This window comes from Chelonia mydas, chromosome 14 (assembly GCF_015237465.2).
Source record: "Chelonia mydas isolate rCheMyd1 chromosome 14, rCheMyd1.pri.v2, whole genome shotgun sequence".
NCBI classification, from domain to species: domain Eukaryota; kingdom Metazoa; phylum Chordata; order Testudines; family Cheloniidae; genus Chelonia; species Chelonia mydas.
Genome location: NC_051254.2, coordinates 12,327,880 through 12,347,549, shown reverse-complemented (window position 1 = coordinate 12,347,549; position 19,670 = coordinate 12,327,880). Strand labels below are relative to the sequence as shown.

General features: G+C 44.8%; 1 protein-coding gene and 1 long non-coding RNA gene across 4 annotated transcripts in view; one reads left to right on the top strand and one right to left on the bottom strand.

The window, feature by feature from the left end:
• The window catches only part of LOC122462899, a 185,117-nt gene extending 182,072 nt beyond the window's left edge, over window positions 1-3,045 (top strand). The window contains exon 5 of the long non-coding RNA XR_006285791.1: window positions 2,870-3,045. This is a non-coding gene — a long non-coding RNA (uncharacterized LOC122462899). The remainder of the gene's footprint in view (window positions 1-2,869) is intronic.
• The window catches only part of CA10 (carbonic anhydrase 10), a 340,079-nt gene that overhangs the window by 27,525 nt on the left and 292,884 nt on the right, over window positions 1-19,670 (bottom strand). The gene's annotated exons all lie outside the window — the stretch shown is intronic.

Genomic DNA, 19,670 nt, shown 5'->3' with positions numbered 1-19,670 from the left:
ACATGATTTTGGTAATTAATTGATCTTTAAATATTCATGGTAAATAGGCCCAATGGCCTGTGATGCGGTGTTAAATGGGGTGGGATCTGAGTTACTACAGAAAATTCTTTCCTGGGTATCTGGCTGGTGAATCTTGCCCATATGCTCAGGGTTTAGCTGATCGCCATATTTGGGGTCGGAAAGGAATTTTCTTCCTGAGCAGATTGGAAGAGGCCCTGGAGGTTTTTCGCCTTCCTCTGTAGCATGGGGCACGGGTCACTTGCTGGAGGATTCTCTGCTCCTTGAAGTCTTTAAACCACGATTTGAGGACTTCAATAGCTCAGACATAGGTGAGAGGTTTTTCGCAGGAGTGGGTGGGTGAGATTCTGTGGCCTGCGTTGTGCAGGAGGTTGGACTAGATGATCATAATGGTCCCTTCTGACCTTAATATCTATGAATCTATCTATGAATCTATGAACAGCTAATCTGTAACTGTAACATTTTTTTATTATACTATGCTGCCCAATAAAATGTTGTGACACCTGATTTAGAGTGAACACAGAGTACAGAGCACATTTCCAGTCCAGCAGGAAAGGAGAAGCAAACTAAATTGCTCTGGTAGACAAGTTAAGTGTTTGGACGCAAAGTCTTTGCAGCAAGTGACTTAGATCTCATTAAGGAAAAAAAAGATAAAGTTTTGTATATACAAGGTTTATTAACAACAGTTAAAGGAATAGATTTAATTTTAATGTAATTGGCGTCCATTCAGTAATGAAAGTGTAATGAATGAAAACCAAGAAATAAAGCATTTGACTGTCGTATCTTAAAATACAGATGTTGCTATAGTTCTTTTAAAATAGGAAGAGGAGAGAGGTCAGAATTCTTTTGTCACATTCATTCTCTGGATCTGAAATTAGTTTATTGTCCTCGCTTTGTGAGAGAGATTCTGAAATTTCTGTGATGTACACAGACACTACCATCTACTTTGTATTTAAAAAAAAAAGAAGTCATTTTTAGATATGGTCTAAATCAGGGAGTCTCGAAGTTCATTGCACCACAACCCCCTTTTAACAACAAAAATTACTACATGACCCCAAGAGTGGGGACCAAAGCCTGAGCCCCACTGGCCCAGGCCGGGGGGACCAAAATCCGAGCCCCGCCACTCTGGTGGGGAGGGCCAAAGCCTGAGCCCCATCGCCCCAGGAGGGGGGCTTGTAATCTGAGCCCTGCCACCCACAGCTGAAGCCGTTGGGTTTGGCCCTGGGTGGTGGGGCTCGGGCTTTAGTCCCGGGCCCCAGCAAGTCTAAAACCAGCCCTGGTGACCCCATTTAATGACCCCATGACCCACTTTGGGGTACCAACCCACAGTTTGAGAACCCCTGGACTAAATAAGTGAAAGAAAGTAGGTGTCCTGCAAGACGTTATGGCATTTGGCCACTGTGAGTGATATATCAGGGTTTTTAGCACATTTGATCTTGCTTGCTGTTTTTCCTTCTTGCCAATACCACCCATCACTTCAGGAATTGAACGTGATGCAGTGGAAGGTGCAATCTTGCTGATGCTATGACATAGGGTCTAATCCTGCAAGGTTCAAAAGGTCCTAAATGCTCAATGGCTTGAATGGGATGTGAAGATGGACAGTTCATTTCTTTCAGGATCAGCTCTACAATGACCATCTGAAAGCACTTCTGTTGCAAAATATAAAAACATAGCACTCCAAGTCAGTAAATGCTGTTTCAGTAGCTGAGCTAGTACTGTATTTGGGACTCTGTGTATTTTTTTCTGCTCTCACTTGTTTCTAAAAATCACCCCCCGGCCCCCCGCCAAAGGGTTTCAGCCACTGTGTGTTTATTAACAAAATTTGGTGAAATGATCTACAGACTACATTAGAACACATGCTCTGAGCTTTCCTGACACCTGTAGGGATGTCCATATGTGTACAAGAATATGTCTGTATCTCTGATTTTTTACTATATAAAAGACAGAGTCACGATTAGTAAATTTCAAGTCTTAAAAGTCTTTTGAGTTTATTTCATGCACTGTATTCTTTGGACAACTTCTCATTTATTATTTTGTTAAGCTCTTCCTTACAGCGTGCTTGGCATTGCATAAGGCACAGATACCTGCCCAAGAGAACTTGCGTTCTAGAGTATCATAAACAGCCAGCTTTTTGAAGATATGTAAAACAAACGAGACAATATTACAGTTGTGTTTTCCATTAGATCAAAAAATCCGCCCTAGTTGGCATGAGCTTGAACAAATCCTTAAAAACACATGAAAGCAAATGTATTTGTTTATACTGATCTCAAAAATATTATTTGAGCCTGTTAACCAACAGATTATTCTTCCACCTTAGACCCATGGTCCTCCTTAATGAACAGCCTTAATTATTTCTCAAGGAACAACTTGCAGGCCCTTGTCAAATGACGAATATACTTTCATACTGTTTTGGTAACTCCAGAGCTACTTCAGAAAGGAGAAGGTAGATTATAGTTTGCTATAGTCTGTTATAGCCTGCAGCTGTACAGTAACTAATATTTTTGTGCTGTATTGCCACCTTCTTGATCCTGCTATGAAAAATATTGCTATTACTATAAAAGGTAAAATAAATAATTACAAAAATTACAAACACCTTTTTTTAATACTCTCGTTGGGTGAAATCCTGGCTGTATTGAAGCCAAAGGCAAAACTCAAACTGACTTCAGTAGAGCCAGGATTTCACCCTTGGGGTCCAATCCTGCAAAGTCTCTCCAAAGACTCCTCTCAAGGAGATTAAAGTTTGGAAGATTGGGTACTAGAAAACATTGCTGACACACTTTAAGTAGTTAAGAGTTATGATGCATGTTAGCTGTCTTTTTGCATAACTGAAACATCTTTCTCTCTCTCACAGGGTGATCCACCAAGAAATATTAATGTTGCCCAAGATGCTATTATTCACATACTCCTTATTAATTAATCCATACATCTACTTGTCTTTTGTTGTTTTATTTTGCTAAAATCACAGGAGTGGTATGCTTTTATATGTTGGTATATTGGTGAAATAAATTTTACCTGACCACCTAGACTTCCAGCAGTTTACTTAGCATTTTATCACACTGCTGTGTGGTTTCAAGATTAAAGTAAATTAAAAAGATTAATTAAATTTAATACAGCAAAGTAGTAGAATGCCAAAAACATGTGTTTCATATCATTTTATTTTATAAATCTCTAGTATCTTTGGCATCCTCACTGTATTAAAAATAAAGGCCTCTTGGCCTTTTGTTTAGCCTCTTGGTGACAAATTGCTTTTTGCTTTTTATCGCTTTGGCCAGTTATTGTATATCTTAAAAAAGGAAAAAAAAAAAAAAAAAAGCAGACCCACACTACGGGCATCATAAACACTGGATTAACAGTCGTCTCATCTAAATACATAACCATATGCCACCAATTACCCTAAACAAATAAGAAAATATAGGATTCTAGTTTTTCCTTTCAAATAGAATAGGGCTAGGAAGATGCAGTTAAAAGAGGAGTTCCGTCTTTTATTAGCTTGTGAAAAGACACCTGTATAAAGGTATTTTATATGAAATGCAATAGTCAGTAGTTAACTCTGTACCTGGTTGTGAAACCTACGTAAAATAGTTATGCACTGGGAATTAATACTTAAACTGCAGATTATGTAAAAAACTTTATTATGACCAAATGGTGATATTACCGCAGAGTAATGGCTAGGAAGCTTCGTCTGTGATTCCCCTGCAAGGAGCTAACCTCATGAGTTACTCTCATCATATGACCTTTTACAATTAATTAACAGTTGCTGCTTAGGTAATTACCTCTTGTTATATTGAGACATACAAATGAAGGGTGAGTGAGTGTCTTAAACTTTCTGGTGCATCCGTTCCCAAAAAATAGGAATGGCTGTTTCATGATATTTTAGGTAAAGATCAACCACAAACTTCTTATGGGACTCCCTGAGCCACTGCCCTTGCTGCATCTCCCATCAGCATATAAAGGGATTTCTGACCAAAGAATGCTACAAGTAATTTTGACTACTCTTTCATGTCAGGTATGCTAGATGCTCAGATGCCATACCTAGATAGGATGTAGCTTTTATGTATCCAGTTGCATTACAGGGCTCTGATTTTCTGGAAGAATTGTGCGTGTCCTAGTGATCAATCAATTAATAAAGTGGTTTCTACAAATAAGAAAAATGATGCAGTGATGGCCTGGACTAATTTTTTGGTCACTGTGTTTCCTAACCCCTCCCCCCTCCTCAGATGTTCTTGTTAAACCCTGGATTTGTGCTGGAAATGGCCCACCTTGATTATCATACACATTGTAAGGATAGTGGTCACTTTAGATAAGCTATTACCAGCAGGAGAGTGGGTTTGTGTGTGTGTGTGGGGGTGTGTGTGAGAAAACCTGGATTTGTGCTGGAAATGGCCCAACTTGATTATCATACACATTGTAAGGAGAGTGATCACTTTAGATAAGCTATTGCCAGCAGGAGAGAGGGGTGGGGGGAGGTATTTTTTCATGCTTTGTGTGTATAAAAGATCTTCTACACTTTCATAGAATATCAAGGTTGGAAGGGACCTCAGGAGGTCATCTAGTCCAACCCCTGCTCAAAGCAGGACCAATCCCCAATTAAAAAATTTCCCCAGTATGCATCCGATGAAGTGAGCTGTAGCTCACGAAAGCTTATGCTCAAATAAATTGGTTAGTCTCTAAGGTGCCACAAGTACTCCTTTTCTTTTTGCGAATACAGACTAACACGGCTGTTACTCTGAAACCTGTGTTACCATGAGACACTGTTTCAGAAGGAGACTGGTGCTTGGCCATTGTATGATGGAATTGCATTAACAATGCCATTCTCTCTCTCTCACTCTGTGTAACACCAGTGTAGCTGTCTGTTTACCCTGTCAATAGAAAAGTACCATGTGCAGATATTCCTGTACAGTATAAGCAATGTGCAACAGCAAACACAGATCAAAGAATAAAAGAATGAGAGGAGGATTTTCACACGGACATTAATCATAGAATCATAGAATATCAGGGTTGGAAGGGACCTCAGGAGGTCATCTAGTCCAACCCCCTGCTCAAAGCAGGACCAATCCCCAATCAAATCATCCCAGCCAAGGCTTTGTCAAGCCTGACCTTAAAAACGTCCAAGGAAGGAGATTCTACCACCTCCCTAGGTAACGCATTCCAGTGTTTCACCACCCTCTTAGTGAAAAAGTTTTTCCTAACATCCAACCTAAACCTCCCCCACTGCAACTTGAGACCATTACTCCTTGTCCTGTCCTCTTCTACCACTGAGAATAGTCTAGAACCATCCTCTCTGGAACCACCTCTCAGGTAGTTGAAAGCAGCTATCAAATCCCCCCTCATTCTTCTCTTCTGCAGACTAAACAATCCCAGTTCCCTCAGCGTCTCCTCATAAGTCATGTGTTCCAGACCCCTAATCATTTTTGTTGCTCTTCGCTGGACTCTCTCCAATTTATCCACGTCCTTCTTATAGTGTGGGGCCCAAAACTGGACACAGTACTCCAGATGAGTAGGCTGGTGAAAACCTTCATGTTGACAAAAAATCCCCTATACCAATCTGCAAAAAGTTATTAAACTCGGTGTTGACTCGATGGTCAAAGAAAATATTAGCATTAACACTATAAATTAGGAACAAACAAAAAAGGAGAAAAGAATTCAACAATTTTGCCTATGACAAGTATATGTTTGAATTAAGAATATTTTCCAGTGACCAAAAGAAAGGTGAAATAAATGGGCAAAGGTTCTCAAAATTTAAATTACCATAATATTAGTTCATGAGACAACTGGAAAATGAAACTGATGCTTGACCTATTTTCACTGTCCAACCTAGGTAAACTAGTAAAAAGAAAACTTGCATAAAGAAAAATATACTAGATTAAACTATTTATTTCAATTTTAATAATCTATAGATGTTATAACACAGGTAAAATCGTCCTTGAAAAGCAAAGTTTTATTGTGAAAGTGTACCTTCTAAATTAACATCTTTGCAAACTTAGGAAATACAGCCACATGGATGTTTGCTGCATGGCTTACTGACAAATGGTTCTCTCTCTTAAATGCTTTATTCTTCAGATAGTCCAGTGGTTAGGGCACTAGTCTAGGACTTAGCAGTCCCTGCTATGCCACAGATTTCCCGTGTGATGTTCAAAAGCAAGTCACTCAGTTTCTGTAAAATGGGGATAAATATTACTATCCTACCTCACAGTAGTTGTTGTGAGGATGAATACGTGAAAGATTTCTGCGGTGGTCAGGTACTACATCAAAGGGGATCCATACAAGCTCCTAAGATAGACAGCACACCCAACCCTATTACCAAGTCTGACTACTGTCACGGAGCATGTGTCTCCTAATGCTGTGCAAAGGCCCGTTTTGAAGGTGTTGCAAGGCCCCCGGGATAAATGGCTTGGGCAACAGCATTGCAGAGCACTCTGATCTCAAAAAGATGAAGAGTGATAATAGGGAAACCTTTAAAAGGCTAATAAAAGTGGGAAACAATAGGAGATGAATATAAAAGTTGGTGACTTCAGGATCATGTCTTTGAAAATAGGCTGAGAGCTACAATGAATAAACATTTGAAGCACAGCTTGATTAAAAATAGCCAACAGCGTTCTGGAATGAATGTTTTATTAAATTATTGAAAGTTCCTTTAGGATATTAATATTGTGGCAGATGAGATGATATATTACCGGGTTATATTTCTGGCAGTTGTTTGAGAAATTTCACATTGGGATTTTGTGTGTAAGGTGGAGAGTCAGAAATTAAGAGGAGAGATGGCACAGTGGGTTAGATCTGCCTACAGGGCAGAAAACAACCGATGTCCCTAAATGGTATCTTTGCTAGCTTACTAGAAGTTTCCAGGTACAACAAACTTTTGTTGTTTATGTAAATTGTTTTGAATGAAAGAGATTTGCAAATGTGTAGAATGAAAATAATTGTGAAGGCACAAAAAATAATTAACACCATGAAACCAAAAGGACGTGAATCATTTAAGAACTTGAGATAACAGATGAGAAAATTTAATTGAAGGCAGACGAAGGTAGAATATGTCTTACAGCAAAGAACTGAATGGTGGGTGGGGGGGAACGGGACAGGACAGTTGCTGAATGAACTGAAAGAAAAGGAGTACTTGTGGCACCTTAGAGACTAACACATTTATTTGAGCATAAGCTTTCGTGAGCTACAGCTTTGTTAGTCTCTAAGGTTCCACAAGTACTCCTTTTCTTTTTGCGGATACAGACTAACACGGCTGCTACTCTGAAACCTGTCATGAATGAACTGAGTTGCATTATACTGATCAGGGAAGAGAACTGGGACTTAAGGACAAATAAAACACGTGAGGCTAAAAGCCTTAAGGTAGTTTCAGTGAAGAAAGGAAGTAGGAGGTTGATAGCCACTGCTGGAAGAATGCAGTACAGTACCAGTCAAAGGAAGTAAAACGATATTGAACACACAGAAGTGTTTGCTTATTGTAAGAACACATGCTTCAGGATTCACTGCAAAAGGGATGGACAAATGCCTTTTGGCCACCTCAGAGAGAAGGTGGGAAGAGCTGTTCACTACAGCACACACCTGCACATTTTATCTTACTAATTAAAAAAAGAAAGGGGAGGAGGGAGGTCATTTTGCTACCAAAAGCTTCCAAATATAATTAATTCTACTTCAGTGGCATCATCTCAGCCAGTCAGAGCACAAGGATGCTGTGTCGATTCGAACTCACAGCTGTCGCTGTAATTTTTAGTAACCGTATTGTATGCAAACTCCTGCAGACTGTTCCCTATCATCCCTCAGAACTCTGCTCCCTATGCCCACAACAATGAGGCTGCCTCAACTTCTCAGTTTCATCTATATAACAAAGAACCTCCCTGATAATGGCTCCAAAAACGGGTTCATTACATGTTTCAATACAAAAGTAAGCTTCCTGCTGACTCAGGGATGACTGATTCCTTGGCTAACCAAACACCAAAGCCTTCTGCTTCAGAGTTTATATAGCTCAGGATATACGTACGTGCTTGTAAACAGGAACCATCCTGAAATTATCCTCTAAATCCTCTGAGAAGGATAAAAATATTTTTTTGCCTCCTTTAAAAAAAATCAGGAGTACTTTGTCTCTTCTTTTGCTCCGATGATGTAAAGCTCACTGAAAGACGGTCAGCAATGAATAAGTAAAACTAACCAAAAACTTCGGCTTTCATCAATCAAAGTTGCGTTATTTGATGTATTTACATATGTAGGTCTGAGCTATGAATTAATGGGAGAGGTGGACTGGATAGTTCAGGGGATGGGGATTGGAAATGAGTTACACTGAAGGCCTCATCACAAAAACAAATAGCATTAACTGCCCATCTCAGTAGAGAGACCAATGACTGAGTGGATATGGAGATGTGGACTTACCAAAAGTAACTTGTGCATTTCTTACATTGCGACTAGACTATTGAAACTTTCTTTACCTGAGCTAGCACACAAGCTAGTTTTCAGAGAGCAGACCAGCACAAAATGCACCACACTGGCATTCTACGCTTTGCAATAATTGCAAGTTGAATTTCAGGTCCAGTTCAAGGAGGCTGTCCTCATTTTGAAAGTCCTGAATGAATAAGGGTCAGGCCCAATTGCTTCCATTTTTTGTGTTCGGTATGAACTGCAAAGTAAGAGACAGCTTATATATCCATTCAATCCTTGGAAGACTCCACTGAGATTGCCAGGTAGTACAATTTATTTTTCTGATGAAATCATAAGTGTAACTCATTGCCAATTCCCAACTCTCAAACGCATAGCTTACATAGTCATACGGAAATATGCTGGATGGTGCAACTTGGCTTGAAGCAGGCCTGGGTATAGGTTGTTTTTCTTATATTCTGCTTTTCTCTGGCTTTCATGAAATCTAGCATGTTGGGGGAGAGAAGAGACAGAGTAATGCTGATGATTTTTAAGCAGGCAAAGTAGAATTTTTTAATGTTTAAATAACAATTTCAAGAAGGTTCCTGTTGTACAAATTGTTAAGTGTATCCCGATTTAAATAAACTGAAGCAGAAGACTGAGTTGTTTTGTTAGCCCAGGAAACAGTTGTCTCAGAATTAGCAGGAAAAATTGTCCAGTAATTTTTGTACTGAAATGTGTAATAAGTACATTTTTGAGACCTAATCAAGGAGTGCTCTTTTGTTTCCTGCATGACATTGAGATGCTGAGGCAGGTTCATTTGTTGTGGGCATATGGGAGGGCATAGGCATGCGACTAGAACCAACCACAAAGGGAGTCTTTTGAATCTATTGAGCAGAAGGACTATTCCACTAGAGACAGGAGCCATGCTAAAGAGGGTGGCGAAGAGGGGCAGGGAGGAGGTAAGGCCAAGCCAGCCCTTCCTGCCCCACACCAGCCCTCTCTGCTGGCCAGAACGCAGTGGGAGTGTGCTCGCTACTTCTTTTAATGATTGCAGCATGGATCACACTTGCCCGGTGCACCTGGGTAGTGCAGCTCTGCAACAACCTAAGGGTACGTCTACACTACCTGCTGGATAGACGCGATAAATCGATCCCCGATCGCTCTGCCATCGACTCCTGTACTCCACCTCGGCAAGAGGCAGGAGCAGCGGCAGTCAACCCCACACCATGAGGACGCGAGGTAAGTCAACCTCAGATACGTCGACTTCAGCTACGCTATTCTTGTAGCTGAAGTTGCGTATCTTAGGTCAATCCCCTACCCCACCCCAGTGTAGACCAGGCTGTGACTTAATGCCAGAGTTCAATTGTGAATTTGTGCCAGTTTCATGAGACTGTGCCCTGGACAAATATTTATAAATACGTTGGAGTACACTGGCAATTTCATCCACTAGCAATGACGATATCATAAGTTTTTTAGAGCTGAGTGAAAACATTATTAGTTGCAAACAATATCTCGTGTGGATTTTGGAATTTCCCCTCATCCAGTTATTCACAAATAAATGTTTTATTTGACCCATCTATAGTTAGTACCTTTCACTAGTTTTGATACCTCACCTGTCTCCACCTCTCTTACTCAGTTTCACTGTACTTTGGTAAGAAAGAGAACATTCTTGTTGGTACACAGATGAAATGGAGCTGATTGTTATGGCAGATAAATTCCAGATTGTTGAAATGTAGTATTTAGAATAATCTTTAACCATAATAACTGCCAAATTGCAGATAAGGATGACAGTATGTATTACCTAGCCCTGGTCTACACTAGGACTTTAGGTCGAATTTAGCAGCGTTAAATCGATGTAAACCTGCACCCATCCACACGATGAAGCCCTCCATTTCGACTTAAAGGGCTCTTAAAATCGATTTCCTTACTCCACCCCTGACAAGTGGATTAGCGCTTAAATCGGCCTTGCCGGCTCGAATTTGGGGTACTGTGGACACAATTCGACAGTATTGGCCTCCGGGAGCTATCCCAGAGTACTCCATTGTGACCGCTCTGGACAGCACTCTCAACTCAGATGCACTGGCCAGGTAGACAGGAAAAGAACCGCAAACTTTTGAATCTCATTTCCTGTTTGGCTAGTGTGGCAAGCTGCAGGTGACCATGCAGAGCTCATCAGCAGAGCTGACCATGATGGAGTCCCAGAATCGCAAAAGAGCTCCAGCATGGACCGAACGGGAGGTACGGGATCTGATCGCTATATGGGGAGAGGAATCCGTGCTATCAGAGCTCCGTTCCAGTTTTTGAAATGCCAAAACCTTTGTCAAAATCTCCCAGGGCATGAAGGACAGAGGCCATAACAGGGACCCGATGCAGTGCCGCGTGAAACTTAAGGAGCTGAGGCAAGCCTACCAGAAAACCAGAGTGGCGAACGGCCGCTCCGGGTCAGAGCCCCAAACATGCCGCTTCTATGATGAGCTGCATGCCATTTTAGGGGGTTCAGCCACCACTACCCCAGCCGTGTTGTTTGACTCCTTCAATGGAGATGGAGGCAACACGGAAGCAGGTTTTGGGGACGAAGAAGATGATGATGATGATGAGGTTGTAGATAGCTCACAGCAAGCAAGCGGAGAAACCGGTTTTCCCGACAGCCAGGAACTGTTTCTCACCCTGGACCTGGAGCCAGTACCCCCCGAACCCACCCAAGGCTGCCTCCTGGACCCAGCAGGCGGAGAAGGGACCTCCGGTGAGTGTACCTTTTAAAATACTATACATAGTTTAAAAGCAAGCATGTGAAAGGATTAATTTGCCCTGGCATTCACGGCTCTCCTGGATGTACTCCCAAAGCCTTTGCAAAAGGTTTCTGGGGAGGGCAGCCTTATTGTGTTCTCCATGGTAGGACACTTTACCACTCCAGGCCAGTAACACGTACTCGGGAATCATTGTACAACAAAGCATTGCAGTGTATGTTTGCTGGCATTCAAACAACATCCGTTCTTTATCTCTCTGTGTTATCCTCAGGATAGTGAGATATCATTCATGGTCACCTGGTTGAAATAGGGTGCTTTTCTTCAGGGGACACTCAGAGGTGCCTGTTCCTGCTGGGCTGTTTGCCTGTGGCTGAACAGAAATGTTCCCCGCTGTTAGCCACGGGGAGGGTTGAGGGGGTAGTCACGCGGTCGGGGGAGGCAAAATGCGACCTTGTAACGAAAGCACATGTGCTATGTATGTAATGTTAACAGCAAGGTTTACCCTGAAAGAGTGTAGCCACTGTTTTATAAAATGTGTTTTTTTTTAAATACCGCTGTCCCTTTTTTTTTCTCCACCAGCTGCATGTGTTTCAATGATCACAGGATCTTCTCCTTCCAGAGGCTAGTGAAGATTAGAAAGAAAAAAAAATGTACTCATGATGAAATGTTCTCTGAGCTCATGCTATCCTCCCACACTGACAGAGCACAGACGAATGCGTGGAGGCAAATAATGTCAGAGTGCAGGAAAGCACAAAATGACCGGGAGGAGAGGTGGCGGGCTGAAGAGAGTAAGTGGCGGGCTGAAGACAGGGCTGAAGCTCAAATGTGGCGGCAGCGTGATGAGAGGAGGCAGGATTCAATGCTGAGGCTGCTGGAGGATCAAACCAGTATGCTCCAGTGTATGGTTGAGCTGCAGCAAAAGCAGCTGGAGCACAGACTGCCACTACAGCCCCTGTGTAACCAACCGCCCTCCTCCCCAAGTTCCATAGCCTCCACACCCAGACGCCCAAGAACGCGGTGGGGGGGGCCCTCTGGCCAACCAGCTACTCCACCACAGAGGATTGCACAAAAAACAGAAGGCTGGCATTCAATAAACTTTAAAGTTGTGAAGTGCTGTGTGGCATTTTCCTTCCCTCCTCCACCACCCCTCCTGGGCTACCTTGGTAGTCATCCCCCTATTTGTGTGATGAATGAATAAAGAATGCATGAATGTGAAGCAACAATGACTTTATTGCCTCTGCAAGCGGTGATCGAAGGGAGGAGGGGAGGGTGATTAGCTTACAGGGAAATAGAGTGAACCAAGAGGCGGGGGGTTTCATCAAGGAGAAACAAACAGAACTTTCACACCGTAGCCTGGCCAGTCATGAAACTGGTTTTCAAAGCTTCTCTGATGCGTACCGCGCCCTCCTGTGCTCTTCTAACCGCCCTGGTGTCTGGCTGCGCGTAACCAGCAGCCAGACGATTTGCCTCAACCTCCCACCCCGCCATGAACGTCTCCCCCTTACTCTCACAGATATTGTGGAGCACACAGCAAGCAGTAATAACAGTGGGAATATTGGTTTCGCTGAGGTCTAAGCGAGTCACTAAACTGCGCCAGCGCGCCTTTAAACGTCCAAATGCACATTCTACCACCATTCTGCACTTGCTCAGCCTGTAGTTGAACAGCTCCAGACTAGTGTCCAGGCTGCCTGTGTACGGCTTCATGAGCCGTGGCATTAAGGGGTAGGCTGGGTCCCCAAGGATAACTATAGGCATTTCAACATCCCCAACAGTTATTTTCTGGTCTGGGAATAAAGTCCCTTCCTGCAGCTTTTGAAACAGACCAGAGTTCCTGAAGATGCGAGCGTCATGTACCCTTCCCGGCCATCCCACGTTGATGTTGGTGAAACGTCCCTTGTGATCCACCAGAGCTTGCAGCACTATTGAAAAGTATCCCTTGTGGTTTATGTACTTGCCGGCTTGGTGCTCCAGTGCCAAGATAGGGATATGGGTTCCATCTATGGCCCCACCACAGTTAGGGAATCCTATTGCAGCAAAGCCATCCACTATGACCTGCACATTTCCCAGCATCACTATCCTTGATATCAGCAGATCTTTGATTGCGTGGGCTACTTGCATCACAGCAGCCCCCACAGTAGATTTGCCCACTCCAAACTGATTTCCAACTGACCGGTAGCTGTCTGGCGTTGCAAGCTTCCACAGGGCTATCGCCACTCGCTTCTCAACTGTGAGGGCTGCTCTCATCTTGGTATTCATGCGCTTCAGGGCAGGGGAAAGCAAGTCACAAAGTTCCATGAAAGTGCCCTTACGCATGCGAAAGTTTCGCAGCCACTGGGAATCGTCCCAGACCTGCAACACTATGCGGTCCCACCAGTCTGTGCTTGTTTCCCGAGCCCAGAATCGGCGTTCCACAGCATGAACCTGCCCTATTAGCACCATGATGCATGCATTGGCAGGGCCCATGCTTTCAGAGAAATCTGTGTCCATGTCCTGATCACTCACATGACGTCGCCTCCTCGCCCGGTATCGCTCTGCCAGGTTCTGGTGCTGCATATACTGCTGGATAATGCGTGTGGTGTTTAATGTGCTCCTAATTGCCAAAGTGAGCTGAGCGGCCTCCATGCTTGTCTTGCTATGGCGTCCGCACAGAAAAAAGGCGCGGAACGATTGTCTGCCGTTGCTCTGACGGAGGGAGGGGCGACTGATGACATGGCTTACAGGGTTGGCTTACAGGGAATTAAAATCAACAAAGGGGGTGGCTTTACATCAATGAGTATTTCAGGCAGGACTTCACGGAGGGTTCCAATAAGAAATGGTGCACCTAAGTAATTGTTCTTATTGGAACAAGCAGGCCTCTGATTGATACATGGCTAGATTTACCTCGCTGCACCTTCTCTGTGAGTGACTGCAGTGTGACCTCGAGGAATGAGTCCCCTAGATGGGGGAGAGGGGGAAGCAAATGAGTACAAAACAAATCTGGTCTATTTCTTGTTTTGATCCACTCCATCTATCTTTTACATCTTTGGCTGGCAGCAGACGGTGCAGAAGGACTGCAAGCCATCCACAACTCATGGCTGCTCGGCAGAAGATGGTACAATAGGACTGCTAGCCATCCTCATCTCTTGCCTGCCCGGCAGAAGATGGTACAATAGGACTGCTAGCCATCGTCATCTCTTGCCTGCCCGGCAGAAGATGGTACAATAGGACTGCCTGCAGGACTAAAGAGAATGACCTGGTCAAGTCACTTCTAATGTAGTCCCTGCACCCATGTCTGCCCAGGCGCTCCTGGCCGACGTGGCCAGGAGCACCTCGGACATGACGATGACGGCTACCAGTCCTATTGTACCGTCTGCTGCCACAAGGCAAGGGGTTGCTGCTGCTGTGTAGCAATGCAGTACCACGTCTGCCAGCACCCAGGAGACATACGGTGACGGTTACCTGAGCGGGCTCCATGCTTGCCGTGGTATGGCGTCTGCACAGGTAACTCAAGAAAAAAGTCGTGAAACGATTGTCTGCCCTTTCTTTCACGGAGGGAGGGAGGGAACGGGGGCCTGACGATATGTACCCAGAACCACCCGCGACAATGTTTTAGCCCCATCAGGCATTGGGATCTCAACCCAGAATTCCAATGGGCAGCGGAGACTGCGCGAACTGTGGGATAGCTACCCACAGTGCAACACTCCGGAAGTCGACGCTTGCCTCGGTACTGTGGAAGCACTCCACCGAGTTAATGCACTTAGAGCATTTTCTGTGGGGACACACATGCTCGAATATATAAAACCGATTTCTAAAAAACCGACTTCTAGAAATTCGACCTAATTTCGTAGTGTAGACATACCCCTAGTATATCATGTGTACATTATTATATAGGTATCTACTTTTGTTATGGTGTATTGCCCTATTTGTTATCATGTGTTAAGACATGCTAGGTTGTAATGATTGTATATAAACTTGGATTAGATTAGTCATTCCTTGAACTCTGATGCTGTTGTCATCTGTTACAACACATTTTGAGTTATGGAGCAATAGTGCAGATGCCCATTATTTTGATAAAATATCTAATTACTTATCTATGATACAAACAAGAACTCATATTGTATGAAATATAATATGAATGGAGCCATTCTACATCTTCTATTGACACTGTAACAATGTCAAGTGTTTGCTAGCCTGTTGTGAAGAAAGAATCCTATGTAAGAGTATGGCAGTGGGAACATTCATTGAAGTGAAATCTAACAAAAGATTGATATCTGATGGAGGTGTGATGACATTAATCGGTGTAGTTTCCATGCAAAGCATAAAGTTCACTAATTGTAATTCATTCATTATATTTAATTAAGTCTTTACTGGGTCACACAATATATGTCACCATCATCTTGTCTTTACAAAGAGAAAATTAAAGTAGCCAATCTGATAATACCAGTTAATCACTGCAGATATAAAAAGAGAGATACAGAAGAACACTCAAGAATAAAAGGATAACTCATTTCACTTTTTAAAAATTCCACTGAAGTGTAAGCTCTGTTTAGAGATAGAATTTTGTGTCTGTTATGTTCTCTGATCTCCCCAAGAAAAAGTTTCCGAATTACGTTTAAAACTGCCAGTTTCTGAGCAAGCAGCATGAAGAGGTTTTTCTGGGAGAAAGGTTCAATAATTAAAATGAGTCAATAGAGACGAGCAGGAGGGTGGTTTGATCTAGTTCAGAAACTGACACTTTACAGCAAGAAAAAAAAATGCCATCTCTATGATGAATTATTTTGTGTAGAACAGGAGTCAAGTAGAAGAAAATCACCTTGGAAGAAAAGAGGGCAGGTCACCAGGGGAATTGGTTTGTTCAAATAATTGTGAGCTTGAACAAAAGAAATGAGATTTCTAGGACAACTCCAGATAGAATCTATAAGTCTCCTGGGATGAGATGTAAAATTGTGTTCCTAACTACTTCCGGTCATTAAAGATCTCATGGCACATTTTCTGAAAGCTGCGGTGTTGACCCTGTTCAAATTCTAACTTGGATAATGAATTTTCTGCTTAAATTTCCCCCTGTTTCAACTAGACATGATTATCCTTGTCACTCATCCTATGCTTTCATGCAATGTTTATGATCACCACATGTGCCTGAAAACTGGGGATGTACCTGTTAGCTTTACAAACATCAGGGCTTTGTCCTCTCCTTGTTCACCCTTTACAGCCTCTGGCCACCCCACAGAAGTTCTGTTTAAATCATCTGGTATCAGTGTTATCTTTGCTGGAACTTCTAGAGTTTCAGAGAATGATATAATGGAATAGAGTTTGGTTATAGCACCTTTTCATGCTCATGGTCGACTTTACAAATGGTGTGTTCAGGGCTGGTAGCACAGAGACAGTCTTAGTGGCATATCCTGGCATCGATCTACAGACGTAACTCCTGCTGACATCAATGAGAGTTCCATGTGTGGAACAGTGACAAGTTATTAGGTAGGCATAGACAATCAGCTATAGCTCACCCACAGCTTTGTGCAGGGGAACCTGTTTTATTGACACATCAGGATATTTACAGTTTTCAGTTAAACGAAAGTCCTGTGAATAAACAATTTCACAGTTGGCAAAATAGTTCTAATTTAGGTCCTGTGTTCCACTGTAATTCATTTCTGCCGTGTCAGGAGATCCTGATAAAACACTGTGGTCCCTCTGGATGTGGTTCAAGCAAAGATCATTCTTGCAGTGCAGATGGGACTGAACCTTGCTTTAACTGTGTTGCTGAATTGTGCCACAGCCAAGGACTTATGCAGTGGCGTTGTAAGTATGGTTCTTCTTCGAGTGCTTGCTCATGTCCATTCCAATGGGTGTGTGCGTGCGCTGCGTGAACGATTGTCACAAGATTTTCCTCTAGGGGTACCCGTCAGGTCAGCAGTGGAGCCCCCTAGAGTGGTGCCCTCATGGTGGCGTATATAGGACACTGCCAACCCACCGCCTGCTCAGTTCCTTCTTACCACCAGTGACAGTCGGAGCTTCCTTCAGTCTCTTGCTTCACAAGTGCCTACCTAGTTAGGTTGTAAATAGTTCTTGCAAGTTGTAGTTTAGTAGTAGTTAGCCTCTGTTGGGGGGGTCCCCCCCAGCTCCCCTGACCCAGATATGCCTCGGTCTCAGGGGTTTAAATTCTGCGAACGCCGTGGGAAGCCTATACCCAGGGTGATCCGCATGTGTTGTGCCTTAAGTGCATGGGTGAGGGCCATCAAACAGATAAGTGCTCCATTTGCAGGAGCTTTAGACCCAGGATGAAGAGGGAGTGGGACTATTGCCTCAAGCGCCTTTTAATGGAGGTGGCTCTTTGCCCTCAGCTGGCTCTGGAAGTGACACCGGCGACATTGGTGCACAGCGCACCGGCTTCAGTGCAGGATGACTTGGCACCGAAAAAAGACTCCTCCAGGGAGCATCGACACCACTCCCCGGCTCATAAAGCCGGTTTGAGCATGCGACACCACTCTCAGTCCCCAGTGCTGCAGAAGAAGGTGGCGGCAGACAGGGGTCGGTCCCCACCAGGAAACAGCACAGGGATCCGACTCAGGGCATCCATGGCCTGGCCCTCAGATCCTGGAACCGTCGACTCCGACCCTGCCAGGGGCTCCATCAAGTCCTCTGCTAGTGGACTCCCTGACTCAGGAGGCGTTGGAGGATGAGACTGATCTCCCCTCCATGCCGGATACCTTTGAGGACGTGTGGGACTTTATTGCCATGATGGCACAGTCCCTAGCCCGATCCAGGTGGCAGCGCAAGGCCCAGCGACGGGACTGCGCAGTTTACAGCACCTTCTGCAGCACTGATGGTGGTACCGCCACCCATTCAACACCGGGGCAAGCCAATGATGCAATGGCGCTGCTCCCTGTCACCAGGGAACCGTTCCCCAGCACCGCTGGGCTCTGCCCCTCCGGGTTTAGACAATTCGTCAGACTCTGATAATGAGTCGTTGACCTCTTGACATAGTCAGTACTGATCTTGGTACCGGCACCACAGATCGCAGGATGCGCAGGTGGTATCCTGCCCCCCACAGTGGCGGGGGCCGATACAGTGGCCCTTTTGGACTCCTTGGGCCTACCATTAGGCTCGAGGGCTGGGCTCCAGGCCCACGTCTGTGATGTCCACACCCCATGCTCTTCCTTCAGCCACGTCGGTGCCATGCCATACTCCCACAGCACCTGAAGACCCCCCATGTGACAAGGACCCTGGGTCTTCGCAAGCAGATGCCACTCTCAAGTCAGCACCCCAGGTGGTACCAGTGCCACAGTCCACCCCAAATAGGGCAGACATACCTGAGCCAGCCCCCAGAGAGCCTGATGGTCAGGAGGACCCCGTCCCATGGGCCTCATCATCCTCTTCGCCGGATGAGGCATTGGCTGGCACCTCTACCACCACGCTCCCTGCGACAGACAATAGGACTCACCAAGACCTTCTGAGGAGCGTGGCCCAAAACTTACACCGCCAGGGTGAGGAGATGCCAGAAGACTCTGACCCAATGGTGGACATTCTTGCTCTGGAAGGTCCTTCTAGGGTAGCCGTGCCCCTTATAAAGGCCATACAAAACACCACAAAGGTGCTGTGGCAAACCCTGGCCTCCATACCTCCCATGGCCAAAGGGGTGGAAATGAGGTATTTTTTGCTGCAGAAGGGGTACAAACATCTTTTTACCCACCCTCAGCCTGGAACATTAATGGTGGATGTGGTGAACCACAAAGAGCGGCACAGTCAACCAGGTCCTGCCCCAAAGTCACGTGTCGCTAAGAAGCTGGACGTTTTCAGCCGTAAAGTCTACTCGACCGGAGGGGCTCCAGCTTCGCGTTGCTAATCAGCAAACGGTGCTCAGCCGCTATGCTTTCAATTCCTGGAGAGCGCTAGCTATGTTCCAGGAATTGCTCCCATCAAACTCATGCCTGGAGTTCGCAGCCCTTCTTGAGGAGGGCAAGGTGGGGTCAAGGACCTTCCTCCAGGCTCCCCTAGCCTGAGCTGGATCTGCGGCTTGTACCATGGCTACAGCAATCACCATGAGAGGAGCGCCTGGTTACAGGTTTCAGGCATACCCCCAGAGGTCCAGAACACCATTCAGGACCTGCCCTGTGACTGTGCGGGCTTGTTTGCCGAGAACACAGACTCCTGCTTGCACAGTCTGAAAGACTCCAGAGCGACATTGAAGTCCCTGGGGATCCACACTCCGGCACCACAGAGGAAGCCCTTCAAACCCCAGCCCCCTTCCCTCTTCTATTCCGGACTCCGGAGGCAGGACACAGCCTGAAGAAGGGGCAGGAATAATAGGAGGCGCCAGTCACAGTCCTCCTCAGGCCAAGGCCAGGGCTTCTCCAAACAGCCCCCGGGGCTGAAACCTAATTTTTGAAGGTGCACCCAAGGGTGGAGCACCAGGACTCAATCTGGATCCTTACCCACTCTTTGTGAACTGGCTATCCCACTTCTACCGTGCTTGGTCCCAGATCACAACAGTTCGCTGGGTTCTGAGCATGATAGGGGTGGAATATTCTATCCAGTTCTTTTCCCTCCTACCTTCCCACCCACCTT